The 17,984-nt window shown below is 39.0% G+C and overlaps 1 protein-coding gene across 9 annotated transcripts in view; it reads left to right on the forward strand.

Annotated features, from left to right (window-relative positions):
- The window catches only part of KDM4C (lysine demethylase 4C), a 517,981-nt gene that overhangs the window by 444,738 nt on the left and 55,259 nt on the right, over window positions 1-17,984 (forward strand). The gene's annotated exons all lie outside the window — the stretch shown is intronic.

Genomic DNA, 17,984 nt, shown 5'->3' on the forward strand with positions numbered 1-17,984 from the left:
ACCTTCATTGAGGCAGCTCTCTCCAGGTGAGGGCCAGTTCCCAAGAGCACTGATGGCTGAGGGTTATCAGCAGGTGAGTTAAGTCCTTCAGTCCTGAAGCAGAATCTGGTGGCACACAACAGGCCCAGCACACTCTGTTAACAAAGGCAAGAAAGTTTAAGATAATCTTAGCATAATTACTGTAAAAATGGTTCAACTTTAGACTGTTTGTGCTAATGAAAAAATTCTGTGCCAGTTTGAAACTGTTATGGACTCCAGAAGAGCCACCATCTTTTAATCCAATCTTGAGAGGTAGGACCTTTTGATTGAGTGTTTCCATGGAGATGTGACTCACCCAATTATGGGTGAGACCTTTGATTAAATTATTTCCATGGAGATGCTGCCCGCCCATTCAGGGTGGGTCTTGATTAGATCACTGGAGTCATTTAAGAGAGCTAACAGAAAGAAGGAGCTCAGAGGAGCTGAGTGAGACATTTTGGAGAAAAGCTAAGAACCAACACAGACCCAATGCTTGGAGACTCTGGGAGATGCAGACAGAAGGACGTTTGGAGATGCTAAGCTAAGAGATGAAGCCCAGAGTTTACCCCAGAGAAGCTAAGAGAGACACTTATAGAGAAATGTCACAGGAGAACCGAGCAGAGAGCTGAGAGAAGTTGAGAGAGACAGAAGTCCAGAGACATTTTGGAGAAAGCCATTTGCCTTCCCAGCTTACAGAGATGTTCCAGATGCCATAAGCTTTTCTTCAGTGAAGTTATCCTTTTGTTGATGCCTTATTTTGGACACTTTTATGGCCTTAGAACTATAAATTTATAACCTAATAAATCCCCTTTATAAAAGCCAATCCTTTTCTGGTATTTTGCATAATGGCAGCTTTAGGAAACCGGAACAATTTCATTTCTCAAGCATTTATTGAACTTCTGTTATGTTGATAAATCTCCCAAAAGTCTGGGAAATTAACCTCAAAGGACCTTTTCCTCCCTGATAATTATGGATACATGAAATGTCGGTGTATAAGGCAGAGTTCCACATTAGGGGCAAAATAGTCTTGGCATCAGACAGTCCTGCGTTCACATTCCTTATCAGCCTCTTTACTCTTACCATTCTGGATCTTAATGATGCATCATTGAGAGAATTACCCAAATCTTGAAGCCCTGACAAACTATTGTGAGGACAGAAGATATGTACTTGGCTGAACATACAAATTTGCTGTTTTTTAGGTTAAAAAACTGTTCAATATAAAGCATATTCAGAGAAGAAGGTCTGCTGCCATAATATTCTGTAAATTCATTTCTCTAGAGAGAGGACCTTTACAACCAGTTTTGGAAGTAACTTGAAACCTCTTCCTCCAGTTCTACTACTTGCTTTGTTCTGCAAAGCTGATGCTTTGCTTGTGAGCAAAGGAATCACATTCTTAAGTCCTGCCATCCTCAAGGACAAAAACTCAAGAACATTTATCCATGTTGAAATATATCTGTGTCTATGGAGACACTAATCAAAACTGATGAAGTTTGTATGATATTTTAGTAACAATTGGAATGAAGGAAATTAACACCTGTATTTGATTATAAGTAATTAAAACAGATCACAGCATATATCAGCATTTTTTCATTAATAAATTTTTCATGTGATAGAATAAAAATTTGTTGAATAATGGTGCTTTGGTATTTCAGGAAAGAAGTAAAAAACATCAGTATGATTACTGTGTAACAAAATAGAACTTTTATAAAACTCTTAAGTTTTCATCTCTCAAAATATGATTTAAAATTTTATGTGGAATAATAGGATGTGCCGGTTTGAATGTATTATGTCCCCCGGAAAAAGCCATATTCTTTGATATCTTATGGGGCAGACATATTAGTGAGGATTAAGTTGGAACCTTTGGATTAGGTTGTTTTCATGGAAATGCGTCCCACCCAACTGTGGGTGATAATTCTGATTGGATAATTTCCATGGAGGTGTGGCCCTGCCCATGCAGCATGGGCCTTGATTAGTTTACTGGAGCACTATATAAGCTCAGACAGAGGGAATGAGCTTGCTACATCCAGGAGGGACACTGAAGAAAGCACAGGAGTTGCAGATGAGAGACAGTTTGAAGACGGCCGTTGAAAGCAGACTTTTTCTCCGGAGAAGCTAAAAGAGGACAAACACCCTAAGAGCAACTAAGAGTGACATTTTTGAGGAACTGCAGCCTAGAGAGGAATGTCCTGGGAGAAAGCCATGTGCCTTCCGAGCTAACAGAGGTTTTCCAGATGCCATTAGCCATCCTCCACTGAAGGTACATGATTGTTGATTACTTACCTTGGACACTTCACGGCCTTAAGACTTTAACTGTGTAACCAAATAAACCGCCTTTATAAAAGCTGATCCATTTTTGGTGTTTTGCATTCCAGCTGCATTAGCATACTAGAACATAGGGTATCACAGGAAAGAATATTTTGCTTAAACTTTTTATTCTCACCTTGTAAAGCTGAAGATAATCCTGATTTTATTTTAAAATTTCAAGAAAAATATGCATCTTGGTGCAGGTATTTGATTTTCATTCACAAAAGCAGTCTCATCAGAATCCCCAAGAAAAACATCTCATTGTTTTGTTTTCTGTGTTCCTATATTATTCCCATTACAAAGCATAGAGTGAAACCAGGAAGCCAGTCATCAGATGAGGGTTACACTGTGAGGAATATTTACATGTGACAGTTGATGTTCAGCAACTTCAAGGACCACACTTACTAAGGAAAATCAAGTAATCCACTCCAAAGACCACATATTTTTTTAGCATACGGAAGCTGTGTTTTCTTGTAAAACATTAATTTTTTTCATAGAATTAGTATTTCTTAGTTCTCTGGAAATTTTAATCTTTTCAGCAATTTATACTTTTTTTTAAATTAAGGCATGCAACATTGTCTGGTAGCTTGTTAAGAAAATGAAGTAGTGGCACTAATCCCACAGTTCAACATTGGTATTAGAGTCAAGCATCATGGATACAGGGGAAAAATATAAATGGAATGTGTCAACAGATACACAACAGCAAAAGGTATTTGACATTTCAATATCTTATAAAGCATACAAGGCAGGATTTTCAATTCTTTCATGTAGAAAACAGTAATTAGATGCCATAGTCACAGTGAAATCCATATATAGTGACAAAAGTAAGGAAAGTATAACTTTTTAAGAATATTAACTGCAAGCAATAGAAAAAGGAATTAAATAAGTTCCAACTTTCCTTCTAAAAGTCTGCTGCCTAGGTCTACAGTATATGTCCACTTTCAACAAATGTGATGTATAAAACTCTGGATTAACTCAAAAGTTGTTCTAGGAGATAACAAGGAATGATCTTTAGAAATGGCATTTCCACAGGATGCAAAATGATGAAAGGAGATAGGCAATCTTTTATTTCTTTTCTGTGATATAAATAATATCACTTGCAACTTTTCAGGTCCAATTTAGGACATGAAGATGGAGATTTTGGAATTGGGACAATCATAAACAACAATATGGCAAATGTAGGAGAATGGTTCTCTCAGTTCTATTCCAAACCCCTTGTATTATTGTTGCATAGAAAGCTAAGGACTACATTTCCCAGACTCCTTTATAGCCCAGTCTCTGCATGTGACATGCTTCTGTCAGGCAGTTTCAACATGCAAGTCTGGAAGGTGGAAATGAGGTGGAGTCCCTGCTTCTGCTCCTTCAGCTGTTTCTGCTGGAAGTAAAGGTACATTTACCATGAGTTTAATGAAACTAAAGCTCATTTGCACAGCCCGCTTCCAAGACCCTGTACCTAATTTTGAATTCTTTTTCTTAAAGAGAATCCCCCAAATTGTGCAAGCTTCAGGCTCCACAAAACTTGTATTTCTCCCTACTGGCAAACGTAGTTGAGGAAGATTTTGTTTCCCCCATAGCAGTAACAGACATTCTGGTGCTTTGTCTCTAGCTTCATGAGTGTGGTGTGGCACCACTATTTTGCTCTGGACTCAGAGCCAACACTTTTGGCAGCATCTTTCTAATCACCAAATTGTGGCTGAGGCAGTGTGGTCCTGGATCCAGCAGTTGAGTTACTGACTTCCTAATTCCTCAGTTTCCTAGTCATGTAGTGTTGGCATCTCCTTAGCAGACTAGTTTTGTAGTGTTGTTCTGGACATCACTCCTGGATGCTCAGCTTATGAGCCTGCTCCTCTATCCATCCTCACTCCCTCCAAAAATAGGAATCCTGTTCCTTTTTGCCAGTTTAGAGGAGATGGCCATATGGCCCAATTCTAGACAATAAGAAGAGTGTGATGTGAGCCTCTGGAAAGATTTACCTCCTTAGTAACGGAGAGAGCACATGTAGAGACAGCTTAGCTTTTCCCATCCCTTTCCCCTTCTCCCTCTTTAAAGGCTGCCTTGTGAGACCCTGATGCCTAGAATTGCAGCAGCCATCTTGTAACTCAGAGGTAACAGCCTTAGGACAAAAACCAACATGCTGAGGATGGCAGATTGGAAAAATAGAAATAACTTGGATTCTGTGCCATTGTTGGGCTTCTATCCAACATCGAGTCCTCACACTTCTGTACTACATTACAACAAATGTGTTCATGGCTTAAGTCACTGTTAGCTAGGTTTTCTGTTTCTAAACTGGGTGTACCCTAATTGTTAAGTGTATGTGACAGAATGGCAATAGTGCCAGGAGGCTGGGATACTTTAGCAGGAGCGTTGAAGTGTTGCACTGTGGAATTGACCAGATGGAGTGAGTTTTGAAGATAGGAGAGGACTGATAGATTGGAAGAAAGTAGAGGGGTTGATGGATTGGAGATTCCAATAAGATTAACCCAGAGAGCAAGAAACAAGAGTAGTTAGTGGAGTGTCTGAAGTTAGAGTTTGAGTTGATGTCGGGCTCAGCAGCAGCCAGGAGAGTGGTTGACTGAAATGGAGTGGAGAGAGTCATTGAAGATGAGGATGTAAAAAAATTGAGGGATCAAGGCATTGAATGATTTTCTCTTGTGACCTTGTGGATATTGAAATCTCCCTGGATGGAGACTTAGATTGGGGAAACCCCTATTTGATAAAGATAAATGATCTTCCTGATGCCATTAAGCAATTGTATTTTCCAGCGTACTCTATTTGCTTTCATTCCACCAGGCAGCTTTCAGATTATGACTTGATTTCCCATAGAGATCTGTCAACAGAGTGAGGGTACCAACACCAGGTTCCACTCCACATGACTGTGCTGTTTGTCATAGGAAATTAGTAAGTTGACATGCTCATTCTCTGTGTTGCTGGTTAACATGAGTCCATCCCTGAAAGATTCACTTGTCTTACTCAGTTGGCTGGTGAAGTCAGTCAGATTCTAAGAGTACAAAACTGGGTAAATTCATCAAGAGAAAGGTCAGTTCCTGAGGCATTCTGGAAGTAAGCCAGTCAACTTCGGGATGCCCCACCTTCTTTGTTCTGCCCTTCCACCAAATGGTGGTGACCATCTTAGGCTCTGACACATTTCTCATATGTAAATCAATATCTGTTTCTTTTTCAGGCAAAATGAGTGGTTTCTGGATCATTCTTTATCTGAAGTTGGCCTGTTTTCAACTTGAGATATTATGCTTCATCTCTTTTTTCCTTGACCCAAACCAGATGTGGCAGGTCAATGAAATAATGAAATTAGAAATTCCTCTTTCTGCATTTTTCCATAAAACATAATTTTAATTTTTCCTTCAGACATTAGTGGGTTAACCTGGCAATCAGTAGCTTTCCCTTGGGGCAGGAGGCAGGGGAGAAATGAAAGGCTTTTTCTTTGTGGGCAGGAGATATTCTATTGAGTTATTTTTCATTTTGTTTGTCCCTCTTTAATTACTAGGTAGGACTTCTCAGTTAAGTTATTCCCCCTTTCCCCATACTTCATACTTTTCTTAGAAATTAGAAGAAAATACAAAATTTGCAAACCTACAATTTTTAATTGTACCCTTGAAATCTGCTATCAATTCATCTTCATCACATATTTGGAGAATGGAACAATGTCCTTAGTAGATACTGAGAAAGTAGCTTCCACTGAGGCTGTATGGACCACAGAGGTTAACCCACAGGTGTTATTTGAGTTAACGGGAGGGCTACAAGGAATGAAACTGCAAAGGAAGGGGTCAGTGCTATAGCCCCTCTCAGTTCTTCCCTCCCCTTCCCTTCCCGGCCCCACACGAGCCCCACATACTTCTCTTCACGTGCAGGGCTGGGAACATAGATGTGCTTGACACTGGAAGGACTAATAAATACTTTGATAATGAACTTTAAAGACTTTGTGGCTTTATCCCTTTTGATTATTGTTGGTGAAATAGCTAGGGAAAATCTGCAGTACTGCTACAGTTGTCCTGGGCAGTAGAAAGCTTTTGGCTGACTTTCCTTCCACTATTCCTTTGGCTCTTGCTCCTGAAATCCACTGAAACCTAGGAATCTCTTTCTCCCTTTTCCCATTCACCCTGCCACTCTAATTCGGAGTCTCATACAAGAAATGTGTCTTCCTATAACTGTAGATGCCTGCTCCACCCAGATTTTGTCTCCTGATCAGGGTGAACACATTCCTTTGATAGGAACAGTGTACCACATTAGATAAGGTATATAACAGTAATAATTGTAGCCAACATTTGTATAGTGCTTTTTATAGTTTATTCTGAGCTTTCATACATAGTACATCATCTCATTTGATCCTCACAGTAACCCTGTGTGATATATGACTATGCCCATTTTACAGATGATAAAATTGAACTTCAGAGAGGTTCAACAGTTATGAAAACTTCCAGATTCAGAGAATATGATGTTTCATTTAGACTGTGCTATTTGGCAGTCATTTTTTTTTCCCCCAACTGTGGCTTGGATTAGCTGGCATAGTTTCATTGTTTACCTGGGCTTCTTTCTTGGAAGCCTAGAAAACCTGTTAAACCATTTAATTAGTCTGTTTTGCTTTGGGTTACCTTGTTTTATTAAGAAAATTTTTGCATCTCTTTTAGCTATTTTTAGCCCATTGACCAACTGTAATTGAGAGTCAGAAACCATTATGGGCAGGCGTACCGTATGGTGATTACTCTGTGTGCTTGGCTTCTCTTTGTTCAAAATGCCCCATCAGAGGTAATTTAAAATAATGTCATATTATCTTATTGAATGATTGCTTCCCATTTAATTTCTCCCAAATTGTAAGTCCTCCAACATTTTCTTCTTTACCAAGATTGCTTTGAGTATTTAGGTCCCTTGCATTTTCTTGCAAATTTTAGAAACAGCTTGTCAATTTCTACCGAAAAAATAAAAAAGCCTGCTGTGATTGATTGGAATTGGGTTAGATCTGTATTTCTCCCCAGATTTTACTGTTGCTACTCAGGAAGTCTGAAGAACTCCTGAAATATAGAAGCCCAAAGCAGAGCTTCCCGGGACATTTAGGGACTCAGCAAGTTCTCTAGAAGCGAACAAGACCCAAGTGCCACTAGGTCACATTTCAGCTTGGCAGTGAGCGACTACCACAGCCCATCCAAATCCCCCTGGTTGACTAATATGAACTTTCATTTCATCTCTTTATAAAGTTCATTGCTTGGTATTCAGAATAGGAAGCAGGTGGTACCTACCCACTTAAAGTTTCCTACGTTAGCACGGTGAATTGAGTATTCATCTGCTTCTAAAGATGGCTCTCCCGTCCCAGTCCTCTTCACTTATTGAGCAATAGCATTACCTCTGAGGTGATCTATGGCTTCAGATGAAAAAGAATTAGCTTTTTCTCAGTGTGTGTGACAGCCTCTTAGTTAAACCTTTACAGACATTAAAGTGAATAAGACCTTCAGTCTGCTGGGAAACTGCTTACAACCATTCCCCAATGTATTATATGTTTGTCCTTAAAAACTCTTGAGAAATAAAATTGCATGTGAATAGACATGTAGAAAATTAAATAGTTGTGACATTTTTATGAGTTTGCATATGCATTTGTGCTGTGAGAGCAATTATTTCTTCAAGAAGCCCCAGGGATTTAGGATTTTCTGGGTAAAGGATTTTTACCTATCTCTTGAAATTTTGCAAAGAAAGCTTTCATTATTACAAGGCAAATTTAGATGAATGACTTCTGCAAAAGTTTAGTAAAAAAAAAAAGTTTATATTCATTTATTTATTCAGATACTTCCAGGAAGGAATTTTTTTAAGATGGATACCTTGGAAAAACATATTGGTGATATCTCACAGGTAATTAATTCATAGAAATTAGGGAGTAGTAACAAAGTTGAGAAGTCAAATGGTCATTGGATATAAATGGAAATGTGCTTTTTGGCCTGGTCTTTGGGTAAGTCACTAGGCTTGGTTTCATCAACTCTCTGGCCTGGTTGGTTCTGTGGACTTCTATGTACATGACAGTATTTGGATTTACACACTTTGCCAACATCAGTATGTACATAGAGAAACAAGTCAGGGATTTTCCCATGGTCTCTGCCCGTGACCCAGTTTGTCAGATGTGGGGTGGCCCTTCTTCAATGTGTGACACACATCAGCCTTTCAGGTTTGATAAGACAGTACCTGACTTGCCAAAGCATAGGAATCTTCCTTCATTCCACCATCAAAAATTCCTTTCCTCTCAGCCGTTGCCTTAGAGGTCACACTTGAATTAACTGTGAACTGACCACTGTCAAAAAACCCTAAGGGTAGCAATGATATTTGAGAATGTAGTGCGTATTCAGCCCTCAGTATAGCTAGAGTCCTGTGTCAGTTTAGATCTCCAGAAAGTGACCCATTTCAGTCTCCATAACCTAACCCTTCTCAGAGATGCCCTCCATTGAGTTTCATTTAACTGATATGTTCCCTTTTTTTCACAGTATATACAACCACTATTAAATAAATAACATTGTTGAAATTTCTGTAAGGCTGTTGTTAAAATATTGAAGTTTATTCTTTTAAATATCCCAGATGATAAAATCTTTTATAATTTAGTGTCAAGAAAAAATTGTCTGGTGAGAAATGACAAAAAAATTACAATTTTGTTTCACTGTGGTCTAAACCTTAGCAATTCTGTTTTGAACATAGGCCACAGTGGTATTAGCAGTTTCTATGACTGTCAGCAATAGAAATCATTTTATAGTTATAATGAAGATGTCCAAATACTATTTATGCTCATCATAACTTAGAAATTAAGATATCAGTAGTTACTGAACCTGCCGCTATATATTATTTAATGTTTTATTAAAGAAGCACATATATTATATCACAAATTTGATTTTTCATTGTTTCAATATAATTGGTTTCTTTGCTAATCTTGTATATTTTATGCATTTAAAAACTTGTTCTGAGAAGAGGTCCACTACCAAGTAGTCAGAGTGGTCCATGGCACCAAATACCCCAGTCTGGAATGGCCTTGAGGTATGTGGACTTCATAATGATGTGTGTACTCTTAGGGTCCAGGTTAAAATGTTTCCTGTGATGAAACCTTCTCTGGAGACCCCCTTCCTGCCCTTATTTGAGCTCTCACAACACCTCCCGTATTGCATTACAGTCAGCATGTTTATCTTCCCACTAGCCTTTGAGCTCTTTGAGAGACAGACTCTCTCATTTTTTATAATCTTCATCACCTAGCAATGTGCCTTACTTGTAATGAGCAGTCAGTAATTACAGTAATTGCTCATTTAAATGCCACTTTTTCATCTCATGTTCATCCTTGGCTTGGTTTTCCTCTTTGCTTTGAATGACATCTGGTTTTTGGTTCTTTGGCCCAGATTCACTCCTAAAGAGTCCATATTAGATAAAGAACGATTTTTTTTTTCACCCTATTATTTTGACAACACTAGCTTCAAATTTTTTGGAATCACCCTGTTAGATTTGGTGTGCATTTGATGATCCAGTCCACATTGTAAATGTTGAAGGTTAGCCATCCTTGCCTGAAGCATAGACGCTTAAACATTGGTAGAGTCTTAGGAAAGTTAGAGAGCTTTGCAATAACGGCTTTTTGAATTTCCAAGTCCCGTCTTGATTGAAGGCAATGTGATATCTGTGGAGAGAAGACTCTTCTCTATTTAAATTACTGGATCCTATTATTAGTCCTGCCCCTTTCAGATGTTTGACCTTGGAGGTGGCTTGGTATAATGGGAAGTACAGGTAGAGTCATATGACCCCAAAAGGACTTCATGAGGGCTTTTGTTTTTTTTCCTTAATATATCCTCAAACCTGAGAATAAAATCTATTCATTTTATTGAAACAACAGGTCTTAATGGTGATTAAGAACAAAGTAAAGATGCCTTTTTGTGTTGCATCACATTTCTCCAAAATATAGGAGAGATAAGTCATATGAAATTTTATAACCAAATTTTTAGATCATTCCACTTTACAAAGTGTTCATTTCCTCAAGTTCTTTTCACTTCATACTTACTGAATTGAAGAATAAATGGTGATGGTGGCATTTTCTTACTAAGTCATTTGGTTTCAACTTTTTTTTTTGAGCATCTTAATTAAATTAAATAGATCTGATTATGTGTGGATTGGTTGTTATATAAGAAATATAGCAAACTTGTAAGGACTCTTCTATTTGATTACATGCAGTATTTCAATAATTACTAAAATACGTAGCTGTGCTGATTTGGATGTATTATGTCCCGCAAAGTGCCATGTTCTTTGATGCAACCTTGTGTGTACAAACAAATTAGTTTTGATTAGGTTGGAGTCTTTGGATTAAGTTGTTTCCATGGGGATGTGGCCCACCCAACTTAGGTGATAATTCTGATTGAATTATATCCATGCAGGTGTGGCCCCACCCATTCAGTGTGGGTCTTGATTTAATCACTGGAGTCCTTTAAAAATGCTGGCACAGACCCAGAAGCTAGCTGGCTTAACTCAGAGATGCTTGGATTGTGGACCCCTGATGTTGGCTGCAGCCAAGAGAGACATTTTGAAGATGGCCATTGAAAGTAGACTTTCGCTACTTCAGAGTTTGCCTGGGAGAAACTGAGAGAATACCCCCAGACACCTAGAGAGAAACATCCTGGGAGAAAGCCATTTTGAAACACAACCTGGGGGCAAAGGAAGACGATGCCAGCCACGTGCCTTCCCAGAAAACAGAGGTGTTCCAGACACCATTGGCTGTTCTTGTTTGAAGGTACCTGTTGTTGATGCCTTACCTTGGACACTTTAAGGCCTTAAGGCTGTAACTTTGTAACCAAATAAACCCCCTTTTTAAAAGCCAGTCCATTTCTGGTGTTTTGCAAAATGGCAGCATTAGCAAACTGGAACAGTAGTCAATGGAAAATGCAGAGAAATGCATAAAGAAACATAAAACTTCTGTAATCCCATTACCCAAACACTGCTAACATTTTAGTGAATTTTCTTCCAGTATTCCTTTTTCTAGAAGTGTGTGTGTGTGTGTGTGTGTGTGTGTGTGTGTGTGTGTGTGTGTGAGAGAGAGAGAGAGAGAGAGAGAGAGAGAGAGAGAAAGAGAAAAACAGTGAATATTTATTTAGCTCATGATTCTGTAGGTCTTCAATTTAGGCTGGGCTCAGCTGGGTGACTCTTCTCCAAGGCTGCCTGGAGCATTGGTAGTCAGCCAGAGAGCTTTGATATCTTGACCGGGTTGTCTTAGGGCCTCAGCTCTTATCAATGTGATCTCTCATCTGCCAGCAGGAGAGCTTGGATTTGTTGGTTTGGAGAGAAAGTAGAAGGTACAAGGCCCTTGAGAAAAAGCTTAGAACTGGCACACTATTATTTCTGCTGAATTCTTTTGGCCAGAGCCAGCTAAGTCACAGGCTATCCCAGATTCAAGCAGTTGAAGAAATAGCCTCCACCTCTTGATAGAGGGGAAGTTGAAAAGTCACAGTGCAGAGGATATGGAAACAGGGAGGAATAAAGAATTGTGGGCATTTTTGCAGGCTGTGTACCACTTTGTGTGTGTGTGTGTTTGTGTGTGTGTATGTACGTACAAGTATGAATACTGAGAGCATATGCTGTCATATGTCCTGCATTTTTCATCACTGGATATGCTCCAAAGTTGTTAATTCAACCCTATGGGTTATTGAGGGTATTAAGTGAATTCATATACGGAAAGTACCACAAAAGGTATCTAGAACAGAAGAGGTACCCAATAAATGATAGTTAAAAAAAATAAAGGAAAATAAAATGTAACTTCGTTAGTCAACTGGCAACTGCTTGAATTCTATTAGGCCCACTTCCTGGTTTTATTTTCTCTCTGATTCCTTTCCACATTTACTCTCCTGCTGGAAAATATTCAGGTGCCCATGTGAAGGGGGAGATCACTGCCCTGAATACCTGCTTCTGAACCCCACTGCTGCCTCTCACCAGCTTGGAGCTCTTGGAAAAATCACTTGACTTTGTATCTTTTATTTCACCTACTTGATGAAAACAGCAATTTCCTCAGAGGGTAATTGGGGGAATTTAATTAACTCATATATATGGACATGTGGTGTAAACTCTAGATATGTTACTGTTTCCCCAAAATCTTTTATGCTTTTTGTGGAATTTCCATAAAATTTTCTTACTTAACATTTTCTTTACATTACCAGCATGTCAAACTAGCTCTAGCTTTTCTTTAAAAGAAGGTTTTCTTAAACCACTGTTTGTTCATTTCTGTGTAGTGCATGTTAAAATTCGACTTGCACAACCTTAGCTTGCACACTAATCTTCAAAATGCCATAGCCATTTCTTTAATCTGATGGAGCTCCTTGCATAACGCCTGTCTTTTCTGATCAAAAATGACATTCTTAACATCAATAGATTCTTAGGCTTTTCTGACAGGTAATATTTTCAAGGATGTAAAATCAGTTATGGGATATGCTTGTCAATAAATTTTTCCTGCAAAAATAAATCAGAAATCCTATCAAAATAACATTATGAAAGAATCCTTTTTCCTTAGTACTCCCCATGAAATGGTCATGCTTGAAGCTTAAGAGAATTTTTGTTTAGACGGAGATTGTATATTTAATTCATGTGTTGGCCAGCTTTCCAACCAGCCAATCTGCATAAATTTCATGGCCTAAGCAGGAAAAAAATGGTTGTAATCTAGAGGCAGCCTTTTCCTAACCATGTCTTTATTACCTTTCTGTTCCCCTGATTGGCCTCTTCCTCCTTCTAGATCCTGTGAATTTCACCATAAACCCTTTTTATTCTCCCTTTCCAGCCACATACATGTCTACCCATCCCAAGAAAGAGGAACGTCCTTCTAAAATTCTCTTTTGTTTCTCTTTGCTCTTTCTGGACAGTGAGTGAATGAAATCACTCTTCTTCCATTTTGAAAATTTGTCTGGACCCCTCCCAGTTCACTCATTCATTCATGCATCTGGGAATTACTATTACTTAGACACTGTGCTGAGAGCTGTAGATAGAAAGATAAACAAGCCCTGGTGCTGACTTGTGGATTTTACCCTGCCATAGGAGGGACAGTAAATGAAAGGGGCATATGACCAGGGCTTAAGAGAGTTATAAACAAAGGCTTTGGGAGGCCAATGGGTGGAGGTTTGTAAGAGACCACATTATGCCTTCTTCCCCAGGCACAGGGCCATGTGTCTCAAGTTTGACGAGAGTTAGAGTCTTGGATTGTCAGAGCTGCTATGACAAGTACCACTCAATGGATTGTCTTCAACAACAATAAACAACTGTGTTTATTGTCTCACGGTTTCAGAGGGCAGAAGTCCAAAATCAAGGCATTAGCAAGGCTATGCTTTCTTCCAGGATGGGTAGCATTCTGGTGATGGCAGTCCTCTATCACGTGGTGATGTCCTTGGTTTCCTCCTCTGTGGCTTCTCTGTCTTACTGTGTCCAAATTTCTTCTGCTAATAAAGGACTCCAGTAATACGGATGAAGACCCACCCTGAATTAGTTAGCTTACACCTATGCACAAATGAGCCCACACCTTAAATGACGGTACATCTTCAAAGGGTCCTGTTTACAAATGGGCTTATGCCAGTAGAAATGTGGATTAAGATTAAGAACATGTCTGTTGTTGGGGTACGTGATTGAATCTACCACAGTTGTTGCATAATCTCTTCCCCTGCTACAGTGGCTGAGGTAAAAGGTTAGTACCATTATTTTCTTAGAAATGATTTGGGGCTGGATTGAGCCTTGTCAGTGTGAACTCAGGGTGCTGCCCAGTTATAAATGCTACATAGTTAGGTACAACAGAAAAAAGTGGTTTATTAACCTGGGGCCAGGGTCTTAGGTATTTTCTGTTTCCTTAAATGAAGGCAGTTAACATTTGCTGAGAACCTCCTTCCTGTGGGTCTGATTATGTTGTATACTTCATCCTATTTAGTCTGCGCAGTCACACTTTCATGTAAATATTATTCCCCTTCTGTAGATCAACAAACTGAGGCTGATAAGAGGTTAAGTAACCTCCCCAAGATCATACAATTCATAAGAAGCAGAGCCTGGAATTCAAACCCAAACCATACTGTCTCCTTGGAAGGTGAACTCCGATTTTAATGAAATCTGCACAAAGGAACTAATATCAATAGTAAAATACAGTACTTGAATTCTGACCATGAGTGTTTTTAAGCCAATTTGACAAAGAGCGGCAACATTTGCAAGAAAGTGCTGCCAAGATGAAGCCCTGTTTGGCCCTAATCCAAGTTATCACACAGGGCTACCTTATATGGCCACACAGGTTGTGAATGTTGTTCCCTATAGTGGTGCAGTGTACAATGTGTACAACCCTAAGCAGTAGCCATTGAGGGCCCAATTTTGGAGTTACATGTCTCTGAAGACTGTGCCTCCACTGGTGTTTATTATTACATATAAGTAATTTTTTTTACTTTGAAAGGGTAGACATCTTTGAAGGGTATGGGAAGAAGATTGAAGCAAGAAACTGGCTAGTCTTTTCAGCATATATCGATAAAGTTAAGATTTCTACTTTAACGTAGTTCATTGAAACCACTGCAGGCTTCTTACTATTGTTCTTTGTTCAAATGTTCACATACCTTACTATACCTAAAGGCACTGTAGATTTTCCTCAACCAACCCAGGAATCACTGGAGAGTGATTTCAAGGAGGAAAGTGTCCTTTTGTTTGTTAGGCATATGGAACACTAGATAGCAGAGCTGGCTCTACAGGTAGGGTAGCGTGACCTTGGGAACATGGCTTTTGGGAGGGGGCTTGGCCCTCTGTCCAAATCATGAGCATCCTTGTTCTCAGTTCCTTACTGCAAGCCCTCATCTCCACCTGGATTGTTGCAGTAAGGTCTGCCAGCCTCTTTCCCACCTAAAGCCATATAGAACTGAACCATTTTTTCTTCCATACCTTAACCCCCTCAGTGGCTTGCTTAGGCTTCCTTAGGCTCATAGGATAAAGTCAAAACTCCCTAGGATGGCAAAAGAAGTTCCCCCATGGGCTGAGTTCTGAGCTCCTGGCCATTCTACAGCCTTCTCCTCCTTCCTTTCTTCCCCTCCTAGACAAGAACAGGGAACTTCTTATAGTCCCCTTCAACACTGGGCAGTTTACTGCTTTGGGGCCTGTGCTTATGCCCCTTACTCTGCTTTTAATCACCATCTTGCCCTAATTCTGCCTGTCACACACCCATAAATACGGAGCCATGCTATGGATGCCGCGGTGGAATATGGCCCATTTAGTCTTCTGTCATGTCACCTGTAAGATGATTTCATGGTACATATCAGTGTGGGTCTGTTCCAGGAATCAAGTCTTAGTGTTGTTTGTATATTTGAATCTCCAGCACCAAATGTGGTGGTTAGTGTCCAGTAGCTTGCAACAAATGACAGTGGAGAAATGAATGAAGGGCTCTCTGGACATCTCTTCCTTTGGTTTCTAGAAGGAAAAGAGCAAGCATAGTACTTTATCTGTGCTGTACAAGGTGTTTTAGCTTTCTTAAAACAAAGAGAGAACATAACTAATTGAACTGAGATTCTGAATGATGACAAACTGCATTTCCCAGTAGTGTTTTAAATGTCCCTACTGGAAATGACTGAGATTTAAAGGATCAATGGGTTTGTATTGTTGAAGCCAGGGTTCTCACTGAGAAAGAAGAGGTATAGAAATATGTACTGGGTGAGGCAAGAAAGAACCCTGTGGGGTGAACTGGGTATCACTGTGAACTCATGATTTCTAAAATCTGTATGTATGTTTTTATGTGTGAAATGTATGAGTATGCAAATGTATGTGTATGTATATATACATGCATATATTTCCTAGCTCTGTGCACTGAAAGAGTCAAGGAACAAAGATAACCCTCTAGTAATGGGCACACCTAAACACAGGATTTTATTCTCTTAAACCATTTCCCACTAAACCATTTCCTTGAGGGAAATGGCTGAGCCTGGAAAATCTTGTTAGGCCAGAAGGTAAGGAACTGCTGAAAACAAAAATGATGTCACAAGGACACAGGAACCAGCTTGTGGAGCTCATACTGACCAAATCTGGGACAATTTGAGCACCAAAATAATTAAGTGCAATATGAATTATAAAGAATTGGGGAGGGAGGACAAAATGAGTCCATACTCACAGTAGATTGATAGATGGTTGGAAGAGGATACTCCTGCTTACTAAATGCCAAGTGCCAATAATAAATGTGGAAGAAGTGTTGGAGCTGAAAGAATCAGCATTTTGCCACAATTATAGTAAATATTGGATCAGGAAAGAATCCATCAATGGATGCCAAATCTAGATGGTCATTTCTAAGGGACAGATTGCTTTTCAGTTGTAAGGGAAAAGTAGTAATTATACCATGGAGTAATTGAACAACTCTTTGACCAAGATCAAAATTAACATCACCATTTAGGGGCAGACAAACAACATTTATCTCCAGCTGTGAAATCTTGAGAAGGATACAACATCACCCATGGGGTATTCTATCCAGGAATGGATCACTCGAATCTAATCGTGAGGAAACATCAGACAAGTGCTCTATTTAAAAAGTAGGGGGAGGGGGAATTGTACCTTACAAAGTATCACTATCATACAAGACAAAAGTTAGAGACATTCCAGATTAAAGAAGGCTAAAGAGACGCAGTGACTAAATGCAGCATATGATCCTAGACTGGATCCTGTACTGGGTAGAGTTGGGGGCATGCCCTAAAGGTCATTATTGGATCAATTGACCACTTTGGAATATAGATGGTTAAATAATTGTATTGATGTGTAAAATTGATAACAGTAATGGAGTTACGATTTTGTGAGAGAGTATCTCCATTCTTAGAAAATACACACTGAAGTACTGGGAGCTAAAAGCCCATGATGTATGTAACTTACCCTCACATGTTTCAAGGGAGTTTTCTATATTTTCTATATGTATGTGTGTATATACTCATTAATAGAGACCAAAAATAAAGCACATAGTAAAATATTAACAATAGGTGAATCTGGATAAAGGGTTAAAGGGTACTGTTTGTACTACTTATATTCTTGCAACTTTTCTATAAGTTTGAATTTAGTCCCCAGTAAAAAGTTTTAAAAAATTAAAAACATATCTTGGCCAAATCAATTATTTTTTCTAAATATATTTTTCTTTTATTTACCTTCCTTCCCTTTCCTTTCCTCTTTCTCTTTTCATTTCCTCTGTTCCTTTTCCCTTCTTTTATTTTATTTTATTTTTTTAAATCTTCATTTTATTGAGATATATTCACATACCACGCAGTCATACAAAACAAATTGTACATTCGATTGTTCACAGTACCATTACATAGTTGTACATTCATCACCTAAATCAATCCCTGACACCTTCATTAGCACACACACAAAAATGACAAGAATAGTAATTAAAGTGAAAAAGAGCAATTAAAGTAAAAAAGAACACTGGGTATCTTTGTCTGTCTGTCTGTTTGTTTGTTTCCTTCCCCTATTTTTCTACTCATCCATCCATAAACTAGACAAAGGGGAGTGTGGTCCTTATGGCTTTCCCAATCCCACTGTCACCCTTCATAAGCTACATTTTTATACAATTGTCTTTGAGATTCATGGGTTCTGGGTTGTAGTTTGATAGTTTTCGGGTATCCACCACCAGCTACCCCAATTCTTTAGAACCTAAAAAGGGTTGTGAATTGTGCGTAAGAGTGCCCACCAGA

This window comes from Choloepus didactylus, chromosome 10, assembly GCF_015220235.1.
Source record: "Choloepus didactylus isolate mChoDid1 chromosome 10, mChoDid1.pri, whole genome shotgun sequence".
Lineage (NCBI taxonomy): Eukaryota > Metazoa > Chordata > Mammalia > Pilosa > Megalonychidae > Choloepus > Choloepus didactylus.